General features: G+C 33.4%; 1 protein-coding gene across 1 annotated transcript in view; it reads right to left on the bottom strand.

The window, feature by feature from the left end:
* LOC125242647 overlaps window positions 1-7,880 on the bottom strand; it is a 74,960-nt gene extending 67,080 nt beyond the window's left edge. The window contains exon 1 of the mRNA XM_048151485.1: window positions 7,735-7,880. The gene's annotated coding sequence lies outside the window, so the exon portion shown is untranslated. The remainder of the gene's footprint in view (window positions 1-7,734) is intronic.
* Between the last annotated feature and the right edge of the window lie 10,802 nt (window positions 7,881-18,682).

The raw sequence follows: 18,682 nt of genomic DNA, 5'->3' as shown, positions 1-18,682 counted from the left end.
CGACCATGTCATTGAAATCGTAATTTCTATAAAACTACTTATTATAATGAAAGGTCATTGATACATAACATTGTTAATAATTAGTTATGTAACATCAGTACATAATTTCAGCAAAAATTACAAAACTAAAAAAATCCACCAAAATTAGGCAAATTTCGAGTATGTTGAAATTCACCCACCTACTCCAATAAATAAATGATATAGCACAGAATGCAACTGTCTTATTCAAAAACCCTTATTTATTTTGGCTGCAATTTTTTAGCTTCTTACTCTAAATATTGTATTAATTATTGTTTATTTTTTGTATTCACATATTATCACTGTTTTCCAGTTATATTGCAGTTCATAGCTTATGATAACGAATACCTCCTTTTAAGTCGTCATGCCGTTGATACTTACTTTTTGTATAAAAACATAACATAACATACAATCACGCTTGTATCCCATAAAGGGGTAGGCAGAACACATGAAACTACTAAAGCTGCAGTGCCACTCTTGGCATTTTTGTATAATGTTTAAAAAATACTAGTTTTAATAACCCAAACTAAATTTTAGTTTTTAACATGTAATTTAGAATTTTTATCTACTTTTTAATGCCCAATTGTCGCAGTTAAAACTAATATAACTGGTCAAGTAATTAATACATAGTAGAGACATCTACAGGTTTGACCTGTTACGAGCAGAAACGTAATGGGCGTTGTATTTATGAGAGGTCGCAGGTAGTACATCAACGCGAAAGATGCTATGTGATCGTAGTTCGTTCGTTTATAGATAGATGGCGTACGTTACAGATACTTGTTTTCTTTAATATTTCCTTTTAGATTAAATTTATAATAAGTCGATGTCTTCTTTCCGGCTTTTACATTTTAACTTATTTAATTCATTCTTAATTGAAGACGGATGTTTTCTATGTATTTAAGTATGTATATCGTCGCCTAGCTATAGTACAAGCTTTGCTTAGTTTGGGGCTGTTAGTTGATCTTTGTAAGGTGTCCCCAATATTTAATTATTGTTATAATTTTATTCTTAATTAAATTAAGGCTTTAGACATAGTACTATAAAGTAAATGGTTTTTAAAATAAGATTTTTTTTTAAATGGGCATACTCTTGGAAAAATAATTAAATCATTAGAAAATTAAAAACTAGCGTTCTGCCTTCCAATGCCAAACTTGGAGAAGATTATTAAATATGTGCTTACAATATTATGTATGTGTATGTACATTAGCTATTTTTTATCAGAATGAAAATGATCATCAAAAGTTTGTTGTTTATTTAAACACAAAGTGTTCATAATCTTAATTTAATGGTTGATTTCATGAATACATGTGGACGACGTGTGTTCTAAATATTATACCTAGTTCAAAAAGCTATAAAATTGAGTTGAGACGTGGTCAAACACAAAATATCGAATGAAAATAATGTCAAGTTAATGTTATTTAAAAATAAATTCATTTAATGAATCTAAGGTTAAAGTAGTTACATTTATAGATTAATATAAAAGCAAGAAAACGTCGCCTGAGAGTCTGGTCGGTGTAAAATAATTGACCATTTAAATTAGAATATTAAATAATGGTCTTCTACCAAATAAAAAATAAGTGAAGAGTCATCGATTGAACCGGTTTTAATCTTAAGTCTACATATTAAATAGGATTATTTAATAATTAGAAAAAAAGGTAGGCAACAGTTTTTGAATGATGACGGAGATGATAAGTATTTCATTGAATAGGTAAAAACTTTACAATGATGTTATTTCACCGAAATACACTTGCGTGTAGGCAATGATTTTTGTGTCGCGGCGTGGCGTGGCGTATTGATGTGGTCTATAGGTTTATGGTTGTGTCAAGAGTAAGGTATAGGGTTGTGTTGTTGATCCTATTTGGTTCCAGTAAACCAATATTGTAGCTTATCATCAAAAAAATACAAAATTCGAAAATAGATTGTACTATATGTCGTCTTTTTTTATTAACTACGGAAAACCACAGTTGACAAATGACCATAAACTTTCCAACAAAATTATGTACGTAAAGCAAGTTCATTGAATGCAAAAGTATAAATTCAACAATGTCCATTGTATTGTAATTTCGGCTGTAAATCAGATTTTTTAATATGTTCCTTTAATTTCTGCCGCCCGATTTATTTAAATCATTTAATGCGCGCGCGCGGCAGTGCCGTATTTACTACCTTGACACTTGTAAAGCTTTATTTTTCACACGACACTGTGAAAGGGAGAATTGAGATATTTATTGTGTCAGTGCACAATACAAATATACTCACCTTTTGACTTTTTAATAAAAGTCAATTTTAATTGATTAATCAAAAACAGGCAGGGTTAAAAGTCACGAGCTAATAAATAGGGCCTGGAATTTTGCTTGCGGTTTACGAAAAGTCATAAAAAGAGAATACCATTGTTTATCTAACACCATTATTATGTTTATAATTCAATAGTTATTTGTTTTACAAGGCGGTAAAAGTTGTTTAACCGCACGTGCCAATATTGTACCCAAGCAAGCGAAATTTATTCCAATATTAAACAGCGAGCGTAACAAGGGGTCAAAAATGTAATCTTGAGCGTTGCGAGAGTTTCAAGGCACGAAGGTTAAACAAACTTTTCCACCGAGTATAACACAAAATTTTTCACCTTACCAACACGAACAAAATACTGACTATAAAACATCAAACTAAATCAAATCCATCGATTTATTCAATATTTATGATACAAAATCATAATTTATAGGTAAATTCTACCAGCCAGCTTAAGACATTAAGTTAAAATTTGTATGAAATTACTTAGCACTCTTGTGGATAAAATGCAATCTTGCTATCTGTTTTCTAATAAATAGCAAATTAAGTCTTTACCAATTGGTGTGGTGAAAAAGATTTTTTTGTGTAGTGTAAATGTAGGTATATACCTACCTCTAACTTTCCTATAATACTACCTTCCTTTCTACTGTCAATGATAAAAGAATTATAAATGTTGGTAACCGCACTAGGCACATTTAAAAGTCAATAAATAAAATTATGTTCTTGTTATTTTTTTATTGCATTTGAATTTCTTGTAAAATAAAAATCTGTTTTGTTTATAATGTGACAATTCGTTTTAGCTTTTGAATAATACTATAAAAAAATAGTTATTATATTTTTTATATTAGTTACACTATATCGTATAAACGGATTAAATCGCATATAATGAAATTACCACGGACGCTGTATAGGATTGCAAAAAGTCGAGATGTGTTATAAACAATAATTATACACGGTGTAATAAATTTCAAAAGTTTTATTTATTTAGGGAGTACAATTTGGAAAATATACATGAATAGATATGATTTACCATTTTGTTGTGATGTTTTTTTGCAACAGGTTGAAATATTTGAGTACCGATCAGTTGTTCTCATTACTTTCATACATTATGGTGCAAGTGTAAATATAGAAGCGATTTAATAATTTAAAATAAATCGATATAATATTCTAGCCATGTCCCACCTCATCATGAGTAGCTAAGATATCTCTGTAAATTTTTATTACGCAAAGTGAACGCTCTGAATAGTATTTATAAAAAAAAAAACCTTTTTTTTATTTAATTGCCTTTGCCATTCTTTCAATTTAGGTATTCGTTGCCTCGACGATAATGCTTGTCATTATGTTTATAAAATTTCTTCGTATTCATTTCACACTAAAGGATTATGACATAGTTTTTTTTTTTTTCAAATAATTTTAGCGAAAATATTTTTATTTAGTTTTCTTTGTATCTTGAGTTGTTTTACTTTAAATTACAAAGATTAAAAAACTCGCTAAAAACGTATACGTATTTTCGTTTTTACACATCGGTTAGTAATTTTAACGTCAGCTTTATCACGACTTTACTATTAATTAATCACCTTCCGCGTATATCTCCTCACTCGCGCCATGTAAAAGTCTTCGCACACAATCGCCTTGACTCGGGCGGTGGACTCTTGTATACGCAATTTATCGTCCAACGCATCACACCTCTTCCGAGCGGAAATTTCATTCAAGCAATTACTGTGAAACAGAGTGTGCAATATTTACGTTCCCCGAGACGATATTTTATCTGTGACATTTAACATTATCCTCACTTAACAGAATTGGGATGTAGTTACAAGAGGATCTTTTTGTTTTACATGGCTATTTGAAAACGTTCAACATCACTTATGGAGAGGACCTGCTTGACGCTCTAAAACAGAAGGGTCTTTTCTAGATATTTTAATGCCGTGGTAATATTCACGTACCTAATAATTTATTTTTCCCTAAGTACTACTTACTTGTTTTATTTAGAATTTTCTTACTAAGCAATTCCATGCCTGAAGTTGTTTCACAACAATAAAGGAGAATCGGGAGAGTGGTTCGATATTGTACTTTATTTAAATAACTGTTTATCGTTCAAACGGTAACTATAAAAAATAAAACAAAATTATGAATCTGGTACCACATCAGTCTATTTAATTATCCACAAGGGACATGCATTCAGAATAAGTTCAAGTTTGACTTATAATACGACTACGTAAATAATGCCAATATTGAAGATCATCTTTGTTGAACTACAATAAAAATACTGGACCTTCTTCAATTTATCGAGTGTTTATAAACGAGCCAAGAAAGCGTCGACTTTTGCGAAGGCTCCTCCAAGGTCCCTCGAGGAGGCATCGGGTTTTTATTTCACGCACGTAGGTAACTGTTTTTCTGATGGTTATCGCCAAAAATAACCTTTAATTACTGTATAGTATGAGCCCTGACCTTTCATGTACACTCGGGCATAGGCTGATCGGGTGACATTTTGTGAAAATATCGGACAGATTTGGACAAAACTCGCTACATTACATACAATATGACCGTGACACAGCAGCCGGCTGGACAAAGAGATGAGACCTGTTTTTGACCAATTAAAAATTACATTTGTTTATCCTGACCTCGTATAGGTACATATTTAGTTACAGAGTGCTATGCCCATTTTCTCGGCCTCAAATAAAGATTCAAGGCAAACTGATTTGGATACACCTACTTTTAGATACACGTGTTTTTGGTAACCCATCAATCCCAAAATAAAATAATAATTCTGTAGTATCTACATCATAATCTAACATTTTATTGATATAATAATCGTAAAACGAACATTCGCTGATAATCTTTGACCAAAAGCCGCCTAAAATGAAAATTATTAATTAGGTACATCATGATGTGGTATTTATTGGAAATCCTTCTAAAATACACGATTTTATTGACACAGTGTAGATACTAAATAAATATTACAAGGTTACCAACGTTATAGTTAATTTTGTATGTTTTAAAGTAACTTACATTCAGTTCAGTATTTAAACATAATATATAAGTATATATAATATGTATAGGACCTGGTTGAAGTATAATGTAATTATGTACCTAGGTTAAAAATGTTTTCCATATTCTTATAACTTTTCAAATAAAGATTTGTGTCGATATGTAGAACAATGAGAATTATGAATGAATGTGTAGGGAGGATAGGAACTGGGAGAGGAAATCCGAAGAAAGGATGGACTGCGTGAGAGATGAAATGAATCGAATGCATGTGAAATGTGAATAATGATAAAGATGAAGTCCGTTCGAGAGATATGGAAGAGAAAGACAATGCATGCTGCGCCGCCCCCAAGTAATTGGGATAAGGGCAAGCAAAATATGTGAGTGTGTTTAGTAAAACGTCCCACTTTGTCGTTTACCATTAAGGCGAGATGTACTTGCGGCTTCATAGCAATCGACAAAGTGGGACGTTTTCCCGTGCACACTCACATATGATAAAGAACAATTAAACTCTGAGAGTTTCTTCTTCTTTTTACACGAATCAGATATAAAATATATTTTAAAAAATATGTAATTGGCTAACAGGGAGTCGCTTTTGCTCTAAATGAGAGAAATGGTAGGTACCTACCTACAATTTTTTAACTTTTTTTCGGATTTGGACATTTTTATGTGGTTTCCACTCAAAATGGCGAGCTTTTTCAACCCTAATAGGAGAAAAAAAGTGTCCCAAGGTTTTTTCCCATTCCGTTACCATTTTTTCATACATTTTGTATGACTGTAATGGACTGGAAGGTCTGAAAAATGTATGGAAATCTTCAACTTTCAGATAAAAAAAATTTCGGCAGTATTATATTTAGTATATGTTATTGATACATATCATTATGAGAAACTACAAAAAGTTGCGAAAATAGCGTCAAGAATCGCCAAAGTTTGTCTAGTTTCAGTACATTCTCCAAAATAGCCGCTAAAATACTGAAAATTGGCGATTTTTAACGCTATTTTCGCAGTTTTTGGTAGTTTCTTGTAATAATATGTATCAATAATGTATACTGAACATAATACTGCCGAAAAAAGTTGAATTTTCAGGTTTATATGAGATTTTCAAAATTTCAAACCTAATGCGGAGGCAGAAGCTGTTGATTTAAAAAGCTGAAAATTTGCACAAAGGCTTCATAGACTAAGGGGCATTGATTGATAACTATTAGGTTTGCTAATTCCAGAAAAGTGTTTTTTCGCTCCACCCTAATACTTAATAGATCTCACAATGCTATAATTTCATTTGTTTTAGTCCGATGCAAATTCGACGTCAAAATATTGCTTCAAACGGATCTACCATAATAAATCTAAGGATCAGTTCTAGTGATTCAGTGTTTCAAGAACTGAGGTGTCCTTAGCTTAATCGTCGTAGCCACTGTATGCTGTAGTTTCCATTAAAAACAAGTTTTTATTTACTTTACTAAGTAGGTAAATATGTCCATTATGAGGCTGGTCAATGTTGATTCATTTTGTTAGTGGAACGACACGACAGACTATTTTATGTAATATCGGTTTTTGCCTTTTAGATATATAGTAGTGTTCGTGGATTTTCAGAGCGTATTATTATGGTATTTTTTATTAACTAAACATTTGGGGACACGTTACACAGATCGCCCTAAAGTAGGTATCCATATAAGCAAGGACCTAGTAAGCGATTATAACGGCGGAAATAAATGGCGGAGAGAAATTTCCTAACCGGGTTCAAATCGAACCCATCATGATTGTCAGCTTAAAAAAATAAAATTTTGAAAAAAACCCGACATAGTGGACCAATTTTCATGAAACATGGCTAAGCTAAGAATACTCCCGATTAGGCCTGATTTGACGGCGTGCGAACTCGCATGCGATTTTAGTTACATTGCGGGCTGTTGAGGTTACATACAATTTTGCACAACCATCAAATACCGTAATGTAATAAAACTCGTATGCGAGTTCTCGTACCGTCTAAATGGGCCCTAACTCATCAGCTTTCAAACAAAAAAAAGAAATCAAAATCGGTTCTTCTGTTCGGGAGCTACGATGCCACAGACAGACACACACACACACACACACACACACACACACACACACACACAGACCAACAGACAAACAGACAGACAGACACGTCAAACTTATAACACCCCGTGGTTTTTGCGTCGGGGGTTAAAAATGAATGAGCATTTTACAAGTTCAAATGGTTAATAAATCTAAAGCACCATCTTATACTGACGTGACATGAGTCGTGAACGTGAACAATACTTATTTCCACTGTTAACGGCGCTTGGCCTATGTTGCCATAAGTTGTTTGACATGTAACCTTATATCACATTATCACAAATTATGCAAATCACTATACTTACCCGTTAAATCACAAAATCAACTCAACACTTAGAGTAAATTAAAACCAGGAAGACAAAACAAAAACATTACCTCGCGCAAGTAATAAATCTGTCACTCGGCACGTATCAGAAGATCCGCGGATAACGAGCCAATAAGAATCATCTAATTAATGATTGTTAAAAACTCGATAAAAACCCCAACATCGCTTCCGACATGAGTATTTATGTATTTCTTGACCCGTCAAATACGCGCCAAAAGGTTTTTGCGCGTGCGAAAAAAGTGCATGCCCGTGTTTGTATTTTAGAATCAATCAAACGATTGCTATTTACAAGTTTTTGTAAATGTCTCGTTATCTATTCGCGTTCGCTTCCTGTATCTCGAGAGTGTGGCGCGTGTGTGATTTATTATTTGCGGTTTTACGTATACAAGATTGTAGGCCAGTCAAATGAGATTTTATCGAATAATTAATTCACAACAAGCTGCAAATCCTCTTAATACCTTCATATGGTTCTCAATGTGTACAATCCGAGTTTTCTCCATCTCAGGAGGCGTACAATTTTATTTACACTCACTTTTATGTTCTCATTTATAACTCGACGGTAGGTACATATAATAGAAAATTTGCTAAAATAATAATTAAAATTCACAGGTCCAAAAATACGTGACTACCTACACCTATACCGTGAATTCGAAGTGAAATTTTGTAAAAAAAATGGCCGCAATTTTTAATTAATATTGTTTCGCTTGATAATTATGACAAATCTAAAAGTCTTTTTACAAGCATCTGGTTCACAAAACCTTGCTAGTACCTACTTGTTGCATTCAGATTTGTGATGGGTTCCATATATATTAAGCAGTTTAGCAATCCAATGGAAAATATAATTAGGTACCTATGTATATTTTTAGTTTAAGAAAATGAATGCATTCCTCCTGTGATTCAGCAAACTCGGATTACACGACTTGAGACCCTTGTAAAGGTATTAAGATAATTTTAGGCTTGCTGGTTGTTTATTTTTCAAAAAACTTTTATTAAATCTAATTTGACTGGTCTATAGTCATAAACAACAAAAATTTAAGTTTTCCGCGCTGGATTTTGGCACCTGCGCCTTGTGATATAATTATGATGTCACACGACACAGTATTAAACATTTATTTGCTATGATGTTGAAATTAAAATAGGTACTTAATTAAAAAATCACAAGAAAAACCTCACAACAGTTGGCTTTCTACGATAAGCTCAGAATTTTCATTATTTATTTTATATGGGATTAAACGACAGAAAAACTGCTAAAAGACGAGTAACAACTTGATCTGAATCTTTATCAAGTCATCATACAGACATAATACAGTTAAGTGTTCGAATAAATAAATAAATAAAGATTGTAAGGCATGCTTACACATATCGACTAAGAACTATAAGTAGGCTCAACAAGGCTTATGTTGTTGTTACTCAGACAACTTTATGTTGTAACATATAAAAATATTTAAATATAAAGAAAACTTCCACGACTCAACGACAAAATATCTGTGCTCAACACAACATATCACAAATACCGGGATTCGAACCCAGGACCATCGACTAACCAGGCAGGGTCACTTTATACTAGGCCAGACCGGTCGTCAATTGAATATTAATACAAACATAAATTGCTGATACACAGTTAATGCCATGATTTAAATAATTACATGGATGTTTTAATATAAATTGGCCACACCCACCCTATAACGTGCCTTATAGGCCAAATTGAGATCGTATATCTCATATAATTTTATTAGTCAATAATAATACAGTGTTGTATTTTTCATACACACATAAACTGGCACCTATATTCCCGAAAGGGGTAGGTCGAGCACATGAAACATCTCAAGTTCCAAGATGTTAGATTTAAATTATGAATGAATAAATAATTAATGTTAAGCACTAACTAAGCTTAGGTATTTATATGAACGTGTTTATATCTTATATCAACGTATGATTGTTGCACTAATGAACAGTTATGGGCTATCTGCAAACAAATGGCTTGGGGTTTATTCCGCTTGTTTGCTTTGCGGCGAGACTCGCTGTTTGTAAACAGGGCCCAAATGCGCACTACCCTATATGTATAATCATAATTATGATATTGGAATATTTCATCAACAAATTACTAAATTAATTTGATTGCAAAGAAATTTTCCAGCGGTTTAAATGTCGAATGATGGATACATCGTTCGAAATTCAAACCGCTTAAATAGTATTTTATGCAACTGGTAGTTAAAAGAGGTCAAAAAAGGTGAGTGGCGTGGGTAACAATTTGAGGCGAAGCCGAAAATTGTTAATAAAGATGCCACGAGCATTGTTTGACTCAGTTAAACACCGTTGCATACAATACTTTTTCTACGACCAAGCACTTACTTTGAAAGAAAATTATAAATTTAACAAATACCTACTTTCAGCCATCTTATAGGTAGTTATCTAGTGGGCCGCCTACCATTTTGAATATGCAGTTTGAGTGCAAACATGAAAATAAAACTGTCTATGGTATGGTTCTCTGAAGCCTGGCCACTAAGACGAATCGAGCCGTGTTGAAACGAGTTCTCATACATTTGAATGCGATTCGACGCGTCGCCAATGAACGCAGCAGAAAATGAACGAGACTCAACTCTGCGAATGCCAGGCTTTATCTGACATTCTAAGGTTGGCAACAATGTATTTCATACAATATTTTAATTTTCTACGATGAAGTGTTTGGTTTGTTATGTTGGTAGCAATGTGTTACAGAACTTTAACAGCTATATCGTGCTACTGCTACAAAATGTTTTCAGGGTATAGACTAGATAGACTTGTCCTGAGATCTTTTATGTAGGGTTTTTAAGTTCTATGCACGACCTTGTAACTCACGAATACGGGAATAGAAAACGGGAGTAGAAAAAATGTTTTTTAAAATTTTCGCTTTTCCTAGAAAAGCGAAATATAATAAAACAGTATACTTAACAATTCTTTTTATGCTACGACATTGAACTTAACAGAACCAAATTACGATAAATTTAAACAAATAATGACAAACTGAGTAATTGTCTGTTTTTCCAGAAGGGATGTATACAGTATGTAAACTAACGAAAACCATTTACTGTAACCCGTAAATGTCCAGGTGATACTGAGAAACTTTTACTATGGGATCAACCCCGAAATCACGAAAATATCTTCTGACAGTTTCATAGGTAGTTTTATTTTATAGTAAGTATTTCCTATGGGAGAGTAAATTTTTATTTCGCGTTTTGGGTGTTGGTCCCATAGTAAAAGTTTCTCAGTATCACCTGGACATTTACGGGTTACTGTATATAATATAGTGTATAATACTAGCAAGTAATGATTATAAGTGGAATGATTTAGACAATACAAGTTTTTTTTTGCCATTTTTTTGCAACAAAACTTTGTGCAACTTCATACAACGCCATTTAGATGTAATTGATAAAACATATAATCCTTTTTTGCATATGACAAATTTGCAGTCTGACTCATTTTTTACAATATTAAGACAATTCAATATATCTAGTTTTGTTTATCTGTTTTGACGTAACAATGGAAACAGCCAACAGACGGCGCATTATTTATTAAACAATGATTATATTTAAATATATGTATAAAAGCTCTCATTTTAATTCGTTATTTGAATACGTGACTCACACTGGCCGTGACATCATTTACTGTTTTACTTAAGAATGCTAAATGTTAAGTTGAAAATTATGAGCCTTTTTTGAACTTTTGACCTGAAACTGGATAGACGAGCCGTTTGGATAGACGAACCTACGATATGAGTCATTTATAAAATTATTTTATTTAAAAATGTTTGATCTTAAGAGCTTCAGAAACCCTTTAGGTAGCTTGCAAGTATTATAATCTCGCATTTTCATATTACAAAGTTGCCAAATAGGAGAACATTATTAATATTGTATTTTAATCATCTCCATGAACACACAAAATTTATAAATTTCACATCTTTTTAACCCCTGACGCAAAAACGACGGGGTGTTAAGTTTGACGTATCTGTCTGTTTATAGTTTGATGTAGCTCCCGAAAGGATGAACCGATTTACATTTAGTTTTTTTTGTTTTGAAAGCTGAGTTAGTCGGGAGTGTTCTTAGCCATGTTTTATGCAAAAACGGTCCACTATGTCGGGGTTTTTTTTAAATTTTCAGTTAGGTTATTTTAATATTATGTACTATCCTTCCAGTATCCTCAATCGTGTAACTGAAACATATTTTTCCTCTACCTCCAAATATTTACTCGTCACAAAAGTTCTGAAGGCAGTAGGCGTGACATGCACATTGCGGACCGACATCAAACACAATGCTTGAAGGTTAACGTGTATCATAGTAAGGAGTGTCTTTTTAAAAGAACTTATTTCCATTTTTTTACTCTTTCTTTATTCAGTTTTTCTTATAACGTAAAATTACACATTTTCAATAATTTTCATAAATAATACTTTAATTTTATGGGGGCCAATTTGACAGACAGGTAATTAAGAGTTTTAAATGATTCACGGTTTTATTTGTTTGTTTATTTATTACAGTACATCCACATCATATGTATTACATCTTACACAATTGATTTAATTGCTTATAGTTCTCAGTCTTATTATTAAATTAAAACGGGACTTAATCGCGTAAAACTTACGTTTTATATTTAACCCGACGTTTCGGACATGACATTACGTCCGTGGTCACGGGTAGACTGGCTGGGAGTTGTATCAACATCTTCTAGCTGTACGAGTTTTTCGAACTACCCGCACTTGATTGTCATCAGTCACTTTTACGCTAGGGTTGCCACTCTGCCTATATACAACACTCACGACATCCGATGGTATGAGACGGGAAGTTTTCTCACGTTTACACTTGCTAATCACTGGATTCCACGAAGATGAAATCCCTTGCCCTTCATTTTGATTGAAATTACGATGTTTCCTGATTTCAATCGCTTCACGTACTTTCCTGCTATAGTAAAGACGTTCAGTTGAAAGGACTTTGGCTTAAATCAATATATAGTTCTCAGTCTGATACAAAATGACAATTAAGGAGTACATAGCACTCTCCAAGTATGAATCTGGGAACGAGATCATAAAAAAATAGGTATATTAGAATCTAAAGCTAATAATTAACTAATAATACAACTAGTATGTACATGATTTACAATATTGCTTATATCCTAAAACACCACTCCAACTATGAATCCACTTCCAAGTATGATACTGGGAAAATGACAATACAACTAGTATGTACAACAATATTGCTTATATCCTCAAGTAAATCTGGGAACGATCATAAAAATAGGTATATTAGAATCTAAGGTATATTAGAATCTAAAGCTAATAATTAACTAATAATACAACTAGTATGTACATGATTTACAATATTGCTTATATCCTAAAACACCACTCCAACTATGAATCCACTCTCCAAGTATGAATCTGGGAACGAGATCATAAAAAAATAGGTATATTAGAATCTAAAGCTAATAATTAACTAATAATACAACTAGTATGTACATGATTTACAATATTGCTTATATCCTAAAAGTAAATACAAATTTAATTTAATACAGACCTAAAACTAGAATATAAGTAGTATAACTAAAGACTAAAGTAAATATTATTTAGGTTTCGGTAATATTTTTGATTTAAATGCTGGCAGACTGTCATGAAAGATGTCAATGAAATTTTTGTGAGTGACAACACTGTTGTAGCTCGAGCATATTCGTACCACAGGGGCTTGCAGACCAAGGTTTGTTCTGGTAACTGGTATAGAAAAGGGTTTAGCTATAGGCCGTCGCGGGTAGTTGTGGGGAGTGGTGAAAGAGATTTTTTCAAGTAAATTGCTGCAGTTTACCTTTCCGTTTACTACTTTGTGTAGGAAGCACAAGTCTAACATTTGACGCCGGTCCCGCAGGCTGTGTAATTTATATCTAACAAGCCGCTGGTCATAGGTATTTCTGTGTGAAAATCCAGGTGTATGAAAAGCAAGGTGTCTAGTAAATGCTCTCTGTATACTTTCAATACGCTGTGAGTGGACATGATAGTAGGGGCTCCATATAGTTGAGGCAGATTCTAGATGGCTGCGAACAAGGGTAATTTTAGTTTCTTGATTCCTGAAGCTATTAGAATTTCTCCTTATAAAACCAAGCATTTGAGCGGCCTTTTTGATTACTGCGTCAATGTGTGCATGGAATTTCAATTCACTGTCTAATATAACACCAAGGTCTCTAATTTGATCAACTTCCAGTAATTCGATCTCTCCTATCTCATACTTAGTCACAAGCGGTTTTTTCTTTCTGCAATATTTAATAAAAAAACACTTCTTTACGTTAAGAGTCATTCTGTTACCGCTACACCAAGAGGTTACATTATTTAGGTCAATTTGGAGCATTCTGGCATCCGACTCGCAAGAGATTGTTTTGTAAATTTTTAAGTCATCAGCGTACAGGGAGTATTTGGAATGTTTTATGTGGTCTGTGATATCATTGATAAATATTAAAAAGAGAAGAGGTCCCAAATGTGACCCTTGGGGGACTCCCGATTCAGCATAATAAGTTAGTGATTGGTAGCCGTGTACAACAACACTTTGCGGTCTATTCGCTAGATACGACTTGAACCAGCTCAACCAATTTCATAAGACTTATAATTAACCGGGATGTAAACCGTGATTACCTTTTTGATTTTTATTGAGGTCCCGATATTTCCCGTGAACATGATGCATCGAAACTGCGTCGAAATATTGGGACCGCAATAAAAATCAAAAAGGTAATCACGGTTTATATCCTGGTCAATATAAGTCTTAGGCAGGTAATTTTAGTGACTCTGAATATTTTTCATTAAACACTATTGAATGCTGCTTACCGTGTATAGCCTACACTTACAGTTTATACCACATAATTTATATTAAGTAGTAATACATATATGACGAATGAAATATGTTATTTACCTACCTCATTTGAAATCAAAATTATTAGCTGGACTAATGATCAGTTTATGTAAAACACGAATGTTAGATAATACATTTATAAGTTCAAAGGCTTTTCAAGGCTTGTCATGTTGGAATATGAAATTAGCAGATCGTTTAATGTGCGAAAATCAAACCCAGAAATGACATTGAACCTTTATAAGCATTTTTTGCGATTATATTTGCTTAAGTTTAGGTATAAGTAGGAAACACATGTATCAACATACACATGCTACTGGTTTGTGTAAAGAAACCTTAAATATCGTATAGTTAGTTAGTTTGTCACCCCTTTTTGCCAAGAGTGGCACTAAAACAGTAATTCATGTGATCTGCCTACCCCTTTATGGGATACAGGCGTGATTATATGTATGTATATGTATGTATGTAGTTAGTTTGTATACCTTGAACAGATCTAAATAGAATCAAATATTTAGGAAAATGAACATTTGTATATAAAAATAATTGACCAACGGAGATCAACCTAGCCCCAAATTATGCAAAGCTTGTATTACGGGTAGGTACAGTCAACCAATTGGAACCCTAGGCCACTGTAGAACTATGTCATAGTGACGTTATAAATCAGATTGTAAGAAATCTCTTACTGCTTGAGTCATTTTGACATGGTTGTAGAGTGGCCTAGGGTTCCAATTGGGTGACTGTACTAGGGAACCATATAGGCAAATATACCTTCTATGCGATTACATGAATCTAAATTCCAATAATATAGAAAAAAAATTGTCTACAGTAGTTAAAATTATGTTCTTAATTTATATGTCGTAGCCTCTTTTATTTGGTGCGAAAAATATTTTTTTTTTTGTATTTTTGTATGTTAGAACACCGACAATTATAATATATGTAAAAATAAATACACCTATAGTAAATACACAAATACATTGCTTATTTTACATGTTCGCATATACAGTACTGGACAAAATTCTTCATACACCGACATATAAAATAAACTTTCTATCATAATTTCTTTACCCTTAAACTGTATCACAGTTGTATTGGAAAACTTTTAACTAATTTCATGGCGTACAACATACAGACAATAACATATCAATGATCGTACAATTATTTTTTTACATGAGTATAAATATAAATATCAGTACTTTTGGCTCTGGACGAATTTGATCATACAGTAATTAAAATACGAATGAAATGCAATGTAGTAGTGTGTATGGCTGTCATCTGCTTTAGATATCGCTGATTGTCTCGGAGGAACATTTTATGTTAGAAACTGAAAGTATTTATCTAACCCAAGCTTTTTACTGTGTGTCTACTGAAGTAGGCAAAGTGGGTATAATTCAGAATGACATTTGATATTTTCTTTATTTTTCCAAAAAACTTCCTTAAATTTTGGCTTGGATTGATTACATGAGACTATGTTAGCCATTCAAGCTATTCATTCCTATTAAACATAACAAACGCATGAGATATACATACTGGTATTATCTTTCAGCCATCGCCCGTCTGAATATATATGAAAAGATGACTGAAAGAAAATACTAGTATGTCTATTTCATGCGTTCGTTGTGATTCATAGGATTAAGTAGCTTCAATGGCTGACATAGTCTCATGTTATCAATGCTAGCCAAAATTTAAGGAAGTTTTTGGAAAAACAAAGAAAATATCAAATTTTATTCTGAATTATACCCACTGTGCCTACTTTAGTAGGCACACAGGAAAAAGCTTGGGTTAGATAAATACATTCAGTTTGTACCTGAAAATGTTCCTCCGAGACAAGCAGCCATATCTAAAGCAGATGAAAGCCATACACACTAATACATTGCATTTCATTCGTATTTTAATTAGTGTATGATCAAATTTGTCCAGAGCCAAAAGTACTAATATTTATATTTATACCCATGTAAAACAATAATTGTACAATCATTGATATATTGTTGTCTGTATGTTGTACGCCATGAAATTAGCCAAAAGTTTTCAACACAACTGTGATGTTAAGTTTAAGGGTAGAGAAATTATGATAGAAAGTTTATTTTTTTATGTCGGTGTATGAAGAATTTTGTCCAGTACTGTATGCATAACATAGCATAGCGTAAGGATAACTTACTTTTTATGCTTCTCGATCATACTAGCTATAGGTAGCTAGTAGTGCAAGATGGAAAATAAGTTGCGCGTACCTACCTCTCCATTTGGATAAAACGTTAAGTTTAAGAGATTGATAGTAACATAAATTCACACCTACAAAATGCTAAAGGGAGACTTGTAATATTCACATAACTCAAATTGACTGCAATCTTATTTACATAATTATCTTGTCAATATATCCACCTATTGATTATAAGGTAGATATACAGAGTGTAACAAAAATGGTGGTGATCCGTTTAAGGGCGTACTCAGTATCGTATTCTTATCAGGAAAAAGTAGAAGAAAATTTTTTTTCGCTAAAAAAATTTTCACTTTTGTATGAGCCGGGCCGCGCGAATCGGTCGAATCTCCATACAAAGATAAAAAAATTTTTTGCGAAAAAAAATTTTTATCCTACTTTTTCCTGATGAGAATACGATACTGAATACGCCCTTAAACGGATCACCACCATTTTTGTTACACCCTGTACGTATATATTGGAAATTGTCTTTATACAAATCCATGATTCGTTTATAACGAAGTGTTTTTTTTGTCCAGTTATTTCAAGGGATCATTTCAGTGGCCTATTCCACTGCAGTGACATTGACACTTGACATTGACAATTCTGTACCTATTTCTGGGTCGCTAAATAATATTGTTACTCAGCGTCAATATTTCTTAGACAGGCAATGAACGGCGAACTTGTTGGGTGAAACAGGCTACTGTCAGCCTAAACGAAATGACAAATAGTTGACTATCTACGGGAGAGATAGCTACGATATTATATTATTACTTACGGTTACGAAACGCAAGCGATTGTGACGTTGGCTAAGGTGCCCAGGGTGGCTAGCCGAATGGCACAATCGCTCACGAAACGCTCACGAAACGAAGCGCTAGTAGATATCTATCTCTATCGCGCTTGCGTATTGGCGCGACAGAGCCAGCGGCGTATCGCTTTCGTTTGGCGTCGGAGAAATGCCATTCGGCTACGGGGCCTGGGTGCGTAGCCAACGCACCAATCGTTCGCTCTCCGTAGTAATACAGTTAGATTTATTATTGTAACGCAAGCCACTGTTACTTTCGCTAGGTAGACTACTTAGACTAGCTGAATTTGAAATGAGTGACTTTCTCAAAGACACCGGTGTCAAGTTTTTAAAATTTAATTCCATTTTGGACCCATGGTCTCAGAGCAGACAGGGACAATGCCGTCCTTGAAATATAGGAGATTAGTTTTAAAAACATAGTTAAAATAAGCGATTAAGTCCCGTTTTCAATTATTACGTGTAAAAATCACTAAAGTTTAAATCAGTGTTAGATTATATTCGCATATTGCACAAAAATATACATCTGATTCATAAATTAAGGCAATTCCTAATCCTATGAACATTTTGGAACACGCGTGCCATGCATGACTTTGTCAAATGACGACTTTATACTGGACAAAACCTGTCATCTACGGCGCTTAAATACCTATTATACATTTATAAAATCATTTTCTTTGCACGTGATAAAACTATGAGAACTGGGTACATAGCCGAATAGCACAAACGCTCACGAAACGCTCACGAAGCGAAACGCTCGTAGATATTTATCTCTATCGCTCTTGCGTATTGGCGCGACAGAACCAGGCTACCTTTCGCGGCGTTTCGTTTTCGTTTTGCGTCGCAGAAATGCCATTCGGCTACGGCATCTGAAGTGGCAATAGAGACTGGTTTAAAAGCTTAGTTTTTCTAAATTATACCTAACTACAGTTTTAGTGAACACTCATTATGGCTGTTTTTTTTGGTAGTATTTTTTTACGAATTTTACCTTTATTTTCCGGAAAGGGTTATTGAGAAATTATTCGCTATAATTGTACTTGCAGAAGCCTAGTGAAGAAAATTTCACCATAAGGAGGTATATCCTCTCAGAACAATACTACTAATAACTATTCTCTTTCTCTTGAGTAGCCCACTTTTGTAGTCATAATTTAAAT

This window comes from Leguminivora glycinivorella, chromosome 3, assembly GCF_023078275.1.
Source record: "Leguminivora glycinivorella isolate SPB_JAAS2020 chromosome 3, LegGlyc_1.1, whole genome shotgun sequence".
Lineage (NCBI taxonomy): Eukaryota > Metazoa > Arthropoda > Insecta > Lepidoptera > Tortricidae > Leguminivora > Leguminivora glycinivorella.
This window is presented reverse-complemented; position numbering and strand designations above follow the sequence as displayed.